Source organism: Amia ocellicauda (genome assembly GCF_036373705.1).
Source record: "Amia ocellicauda isolate fAmiCal2 chromosome 11 unlocalized genomic scaffold, fAmiCal2.hap1 SUPER_11_unloc_6, whole genome shotgun sequence".
Lineage (NCBI taxonomy): Eukaryota > Metazoa > Chordata > Actinopteri > Amiiformes > Amiidae > Amia > Amia ocellicauda.
Genome location: NW_027102664.1, coordinates 466652 through 474638, shown reverse-complemented (window position 1 = coordinate 474638; position 7987 = coordinate 466652). Strand labels below are relative to the sequence as shown.

Here is a 7987-nt window from a genome sequence, read left to right as displayed (position 1 = left end):
CTTTGTTTGGTATTAAACAAGTCACAAACTACTCAGAACAGCGTTTATCCCCGCAAAAGAGATATTTGGGTTTATTTTACAAAGCTTATAAATTATATAGGTTAAAAGTATTCTGAATGTTTTGATATCACACGCCATACCTACTGTTGTCTTCTACACCTTACGGTAGCAACAAATCTAACTACTGCTTTACTTTAACAATAATAATGACGGCGACCACGATGACAACAAGAACAACAACAACAACATCATCATCATCATCATCATCAGATTTTAATTAAAAGTGGCTACACCAGCGTTTACAATTTCAACCTGTCGACGGACGGACGCTCTGAGTGCATCGATTGCGGGCACTCCAATGAAGAAAAGACACCCACCGCCTCCGGGGAACCACGAGGGCAAGCATGACGAAAAGGGCACAGTAGGCTGTTTCCGCCCGGTTTCGAACCGGGGACCTTTCGCGCGTTGGGCGAACGTGATAACCGCTACACTACGGAAACTGACACCGCTGCCTCTTGCTTCAAATGGTTACCGTTAAAGCCTGCTGGTAAAACGGGCTCAGGTGTTTCAGGTCGGCTAGGCTGTGAGATGTCGTCTGAAGTGCGGCGAAAGGATGCCATTTTCACTGACCTGTTTGGCATTGCTAAAGGGCACATCAGGACACTTTGGAAACTCTTTCAAAGGAAGAACGCCCTGAGCTATGACAAGACTTACACTTACCCCAACAAGGTGATGCTCAATGGCTTGTTCAAACAGCTGCTGCTTGTCTTGTGCCACCATCAGACAATCACAGAGCTATTGTGCCTTCTGCACCTTACGGTAGCAACAAATCTAACTACTGCTTTACTTTAACAATAATAATGACGGCGACCACGATGACAACAAGAACAACAACAAGAACAACAACAACAACATCATCATCATCATCATCATCAGATTTTAATTAAAAGTGGCTACACCAGCGTTTACAATTTCAACCTGTCGACGGACGGACGCTGTGAGAGCACCGATTTCGGGCACTCCAATGAAGAAAAGCTACCCACCGACTCCGGGGAACCACAAGGGCAAACAGGATGAAATGGACCGGCCCACAGCAGGCTGTTTCCGCCCGGTTTCGAACCGGGGACCTTTCGCGTGTTAGGCGAACGTGATAACCGCTACACTACGGAAACTGACACTGCCACGTCTTGCTTCAAACGGTTACCGTTGAAGCCTGCTGGTAAAACGGGCTCACGCATTTCAGGTCGGCTAGACTGTGAGATGGCGTCTGAAGTGCCGCGAAAGGATGCCATTTTCACAGACCTGTTTGGCATTGCTAAAGGGCACATCAGGACACTTTGGAAACTCTTTCAAAGGCAGGTCGCCCTGCGCTTTAAAAGGGATCCCAGCTATGTTGGAGTGGAGCTTTTTGCTTTGGGAGAGAAGGAGGGTACGTTGGAACCTTTTGAGACGGTAATTGAATACTCTTATGAGGACTGGTTGAAGGTGATGGCCTGGAGAGATCTGGGGCTTGTGGATAAGACTCTAGAAGGCTTGCAAGAGGGTCCAAGAGAATGCGAAATGGAGTCTCCGACTCAGGGTTTTGAAAGGTGTGAATGGGAAAGCTTGCAGAACTACGGTAGAGTGGTGAAGAGTCTATCTCAAACTACAGATCGTAAGGTTTTGTTTAGCAGTACCCTGATTACAAACCCTATTGAAGGGGGTGTGGAGGATCCAGAAAAACAGGTTACTGAAATTATGTTTGACGCCGTGGACTGGCCGTTCTTGAAAGAGGTCATAAACTGTATAAATGATGGTTTTGACATCTTGACCAAATGTTCGCAACTGGATTTGGTTAGAAGGAGAATATGCTGGATTATGGATTATATATCCCCCTTGAATGACGACGACGATGATAAAACCGACGACGTGTGGGGTTTTGGAGGGGGGTCTGACGGCTCAGGGGCTACTCTCTTCTAAGAGGGCGGTGTGTCGTGACGTAGTGAAGAGATAGGATAAAAGGCGCAACAATTCATTCATGGTTTAAAATTAAAGAGAATGTCTTACCCGAAAGCTGCGGACGTCGACAGGCTCTACAGGCCTCTTCAAACCCGGGATCACCCCTGGTTCTATTCCCCAGATTTTGTATACACTCTGGAACCCTCTGACTGCGGTTACCCTCCAAGACCTCAGACCCCGGTCCCTCAGGACGAAACAACATGCGGTGCGATGGATGTCCAAATGAGTCTCGGGGATCCCCAGCCTCTGGAGCTCATGGAGGGCCTCGATTTTGCCGAACTGTCTACCGTCTGTGCGTCTCAGGAGGGGGTCAGTCCAATGGATGTAGAAACACCCCACAAACCACCAGGCGACCCAATGAGCATCGGACTGTCCCAGGGGCGTGATGAAGACGCAGTATTTATGCCCGGGGTATGTGACCAAGTAAGCAGAGTGGTTAAAAGCACCCTGGTGTATATTCTGAGTGCTCTCATCGACCGAGCTCTGAAAGAAGTCTGTCGGGGGTGTGAAGTGAATCACCCCAGTCAGTTGAGACACAGTTGTTTGTTTGAACCAGACCGTTACTATTTCCTGTTCTATTTCAACGTGTTTTACAGAAGACTGAACAAACCGTGGCTGAAACCGGCACTAATCAAGGCGCTGTCTTACTCCCACATACATGTCACTGCGGGACAAGTCCAGAAAATCATAGATGAGATTTTGCTGGAGCTGAAAAAGGAGCCGTTTATAATAGAGAAACTTGGGCAGCTGGTCAATGACCTGGATGAGCCGAGTAGAAAAACCGCTGGCAAGCTAAAAGCTTATTTCTTCAGTAAAGAAGTTAAAGCTGGGGGCAGCGACGAGGAATTCGACATCTACGCCACTGATTCAGACTCTGACCTGAACTAAGGGACTTTGAACATGGGGAATGTTCTGGACTGCTTCTGCAACTGGTTCTGTCATCAACACTCTGTAGCTAACCTGAGAGCGCTATTACACCATGTGCTTGACAGAAAAGTAGCCAACGCGAGCCTTTTCTCTACAGATTTAACCATCGATGAGGATCAACTTTCAAACCTGGAAAAGTGAATGGCTGCTGTAACAAAGACCGGGGGGTACGAACACTGGGATGAAGCGCTCAAGGGGGCCAAGAATGATATTAGGCCATATCATCAACATCTGTATGACCTTTTGCTGAGCATGTTTAATACACCTCTGTTTACTTTTAAAATAGGTCATATTGTTGTTTTATTTACATATGTAACTGAGGTGTGTGCCTACAAGATAAAGAAACAGGTATATTTGTTGATATAGATCAAGTAACCAATCATCTGATTTCTTTTTGTCTGGACCGTAGAAAAAATTGTTGTGTATGTTATACTTTTCTCAAATGTCTAAAAAGGGGTATCTGCTCTCCTGAAGTTGAATAAAAAACCTTGTATAAAAACTTTGCGCATAGTGTGGGTCTGTTTGGTTATTTGACAGAATGACTCGGCAAGCTCCCCAAATGCAGGAACTATACTACAACCCAGCCAAGATTGGGGGTTTGGCAGGTAAGAAGGGTTTTCAAAGAGGACTCGCTGAGGCCGGAGTGAAGGTTAATGATGTGGTTGTTTCAGAATGGTTACGGGAACAAGACGCCTATACCTTACATAAACCTCTCAGGATTAACTTTAAAAGAAACCGCGTATATGCAACTGACATAGACTCACAATGGCAAATGGATCTAGTCGATATGTCAAATTTATCAAAACATAACAATGGTCACAAATTGATGTTGATGTGTTTTGATGTGTTATCAAAATATGCCTGGGCTCGCATTCTACATAAAAAAACAGGTCGGGCGGTGACAAGGGCCTTTGAGGATATATTGTCCCAGGGTCGATGTCCTAAAAAACTGCAGACTGATAAAGGAAAAGAGTTTCTCAACAGAGAATTTCAGAATCTACTGAAGAGACACAAAATACATCATTTCACCACCGGTAATGAGCTTAAGGCATTGGTAGTGGAGAGGTTTAACCGCACCATGAAGACCAAAATCTGGAGATATTTTACAGCGGTCAACACGTTCAAGTATTTTGATAAAGTTCAGGATTTTATCGATGCTTACAACCAAGGGTATCACACCAGTATTAAAATGAAGCCTATAGATGTTGATCAAAGTAATTATTTTAAGGTCTATAAAGAATTATACGGACCATTTATTAAGAAGGGAAAAACTACTTATAAGTTCAACATCGGTGATGTGGTTCACGTTTCAAAGCTAAGGAGTACTTTTGCCAAAGGTTATGAACAAACATTTTCTGACGAATATTTTACAGTTACCGAACAGTTGGCTTGAGACCCCCCCGTGTACCGGTTAAAAGACTATGACGGGGAGGATATAGAAGGAACGTTTTACGAAGCCGAGTTACAAAAAATGATTGTGGGTAAAGACAGTGTATACAGAGTTGAAAAGATATTAGCTGAAAAAACCCAGAACCGGAAAAAATACGTGTTGGTGAAATGGCTTGGATGGCCTGAAAAGTTCAATAGTTGGGTCCCGGAACAACAGGTTTGCGATATTCAATCCTTATAACAACATGCCCGTGGGTGTGTTGGGGGCATTACTTTCGGTACTCAAGATGGAATCAGGAGGCTTCTACGTGACTCTACCCAGTAACGCCTCTCTCGATATATACCCTAAAAATGAAATATCCAGTTACACGGTACAATTTGGAAAATCTATAGATCTAAGGGGGTCGTGGGAAGTGGGGTTGGCGGAAATACAGTATCCTTACACTTGGGCTGTTTTACAAGATAAGGATGCCACCTTCGCCATTTTTGATGATGTTAAAATCAATGGATATTCACGATACAAGGAGGTTATTATGACAATGTGGATAAAATATTAGATGAGATTCATAAACAGTTCTCAGAAGGCACCCCCAACATCAAGCTATATTACAACCCTATTAAAAACAGAGTGTACAAGGTGTCAAAACCAGGTATTAGCATTCAAACCAGCGGCCAACTGGGGCGTATATTAGGGTTCTATTCTGACACAGAGAGCAGGTTCTCAGAAGTGGTGGGGCGGCTTTTACACTCTTTATGTGTATACGGATATCATAACCCACCAGAGGGTCGGGGATAGTTATGTCCCCCTTTTGAGAAATGTACTTATTAAAGGTAAAAGCAATGACATGGTCACAATTACTTATGACAAGCCACACTACGTACCAGTCTCAAAGACCCACTTTGACAACATCACGATCGAAGTCAAATCGGATCAGAATATCAACGTACCCTTCCGCTTCGGTAAAGTTATTGTCAAACTACATTTTCGACCCCTGAAACAGTGTGTACATTATTAAAATGGCTACCTCGAGGGGTTATGTAGATCCTAGCGCCTATGTGGATTATTACAAGATGCAAGCCGGGAACGGCTTGCCCGGTATTGTAGGAGCCCCCACAATGTATGGCGCCGGTCTAGGAGGACTCTTTCGTGGTCTCTTTAGAATGGCCGTACCCCTGCTTAAGAGAGGCTTTGCTATAGCCAGACCCCACTTGAAATCAGCGGCTAAAAATATTGTTAGTGACGTGTTCACCAATGTTATGAACCGGGCAGCTAGCCATGAGCATCAGGAGGGTTCGGGTCTCATGGTAATGGCGAGGAGGGGGGGTAAAAGAAGAAACAGCATGTGTCCACCAGGGCGACGAAGATCCGTGGCTAACAAAAAACGAAGAATCTCTCATTCTCCAACATATCGTGGAAATTTCAGACACGGCCCCTCTGGAGTTTTTTATAGCTGGCAATGGCGAGGATTATATTGATTTGAATAACACATTTATTTTAATGAACTGTAAAGTGACTGATGAGGATGGCGATGCAATCGAGAAGACGGCCAACGCTGGGTCATCAATTACCCGGTGGCCACCATGTTTTCACAGGTGGATGTGACCCTGGGAGATCGGCTCATTAGTCAAAGCAGCAATACTTACCCCTATAGAGCCATGATGGAGTGTATCCTTAATTATAGTGAGGAGACCCTGAGCAAACAGTTCAGCCCCGGCCTTTTCTTCAAAGACATCCCGGAAGCTATGGACGACAAGGATCCAGAGGGACTCAATAAGGGTTTTCAAAAAAGAACGGCCTCTTCAACAGAAGGGAGGACCTTTGAGCTAATGGGGCATATCCATGCAGACATATTTTTCCAAGAAAAACTCATGCTCAACGGGGTAGACATTAAAATTAAAATGATCCGTAGTAAAAGTGCTTTTTGTCTGATGACCCCTGATACTGAAAAATATAAACTGACCATATTATTGGCCTCGCTGTTTGTGAAGAAAGTGTCCGTCTCCCCGGCGGTTAAACTAGGACACACGCAGGCGTTAATGACGGCAAACGCCAAGTACCCGATCGAAAGAGTCTATATGAAAGTCCACAGTATCCCCGCAGGGACACGGGTGATGAACCAGGAAAATCTGTTTCTAGGACAGCTCCCAAAACAGGTTATTATAGGTCTCGTGGATAATGATGCATTTACCGGGGTTTACAACAAGAACCCCTTTAACTTTAAACATTTTAACGCGGAATTTATAGCGTTGTACGTCGATGGTGTGCAGGTTCCATCCAGACCTTTTCAACCTGACTTTGAAAACGGCAATGCGGTTCGTGAATATTACAGTCTAGTACTGGCTACGGGTCGCCATCTCAAGGATCAAACTCTGCTGATCGATCGCCGGGAATACTGCAGCGGTTACACCCTGAATGGTTTCAACCTGACCCCTGATGAAGAGTGTGGACAACATTTTTCACTGATGAAGACGGGCAATATGCGTTTGGAGATGCGTTTCAAGCAGCCTCTACCACGCACTGTAAATATGGTCGTGTATGCTGTGTTTGACAACATTATTGAGGTGAATCAGAGGAGAAACGTTCGGTATGATTATTATTAAAATGAACACCAGAGAGCTCAACCACATCATGAATGCCCTGGCCGGCTCACGGAAACTGTTTCAAGGAGTCTACGCCTGCGATCAGCTGCCTAAATTTAAGATCAAGAATTTACCTGCAATGTACATAATCAACACACACCCTAAAAATATGCCCGGAGAACATTGGCTGGCTATTTATCTAAGGGAGGACCACCGTGGTGAATTTTTTGATTCCTATGGAAACCCCCCGGATTTCAGACCTTTCCCTCGGAAGATCAATAACTTTCTGCTCAACAACTGTCAAGAAACCATTTACAGCGGTCGTCAAGTACAAAGTCTTCAGACCTTCACTTGTGGTCAACACTGTGTGTTTTTCTTATATCATAGATCTAAAGGAAGGTCATACCCCGATATTATGGCCTTGTACAGTGAGGATTTAGGCCAAAATGATAAAAAAGTGGCAGAGTTTGTCAGTACACTGTGGACCCCCCCTTATAACACAATGACTTACGACCCTAGCCAGCCATGTATACAGATGGGGTGTTCTTGTGAGGATTTTAAAAGATGTCATGCGTGTTAAGGTGAAAAAATAATGAAAACAGCCTTTGAATCATTAGTTTTGTTTTTATTCAAAACAATTCTAATACAAAGCAGGGGTTATGTTATAAATAAATGTACAACATTTGAAAATAAAAAAAATTAAATAAAAAATTGTTTGTCGGGTCATTATTTACAGGGGAGACAAATAAAAACATGAGATTAATAAGCTTCCCAACGATGGATTGATCCTGAGGATGGTCGCTCAGCACGGTCAGAGTAATGAGATATCGGAGTCAGATCAGGCTCCACCTCTTTACACAGATGGAATTTTTGTCGCGTTTCCTGGTTAGGAACTGTGGATTGGGGCATGTTCAGACAGGCCATCGCCTGTAGGAAAGCATTCCAGCCTACAGGTCGGCGACTATCGGGTACCTTATTAGTGCTAGTGACACTCTTCAACAAATCAAACATGTGTGAACCTTTGATCAGTTGTCCTTTAAAAACAAATTCACCCTGTTCATTCCAAGCCGTTACCCGCGGTTTCTGAACCATT

At 44.2% G+C, this 7987-nt stretch overlaps 2 non-coding genes across 2 annotated transcripts; both read right to left on the bottom strand.

Annotated features, from left to right (window-relative positions):
- Positions 1–427: 427 nt before the first annotated feature.
- Positions 428–500, bottom strand: trnav-aac (transfer RNA valine (anticodon AAC)). The gene has a single exon. It is a non-coding gene; the product is annotated as a tRNA-Val (tRNA).
- Positions 501–1099: 599 nt separating this feature from the next.
- Positions 1100–1172, bottom strand: trnav-aac (transfer RNA valine (anticodon AAC)). Its single transcript has one exon. It is a non-coding gene; the product is annotated as a tRNA-Val (tRNA).
- Positions 1173–7987: the final 6815 nt, after the last annotated feature.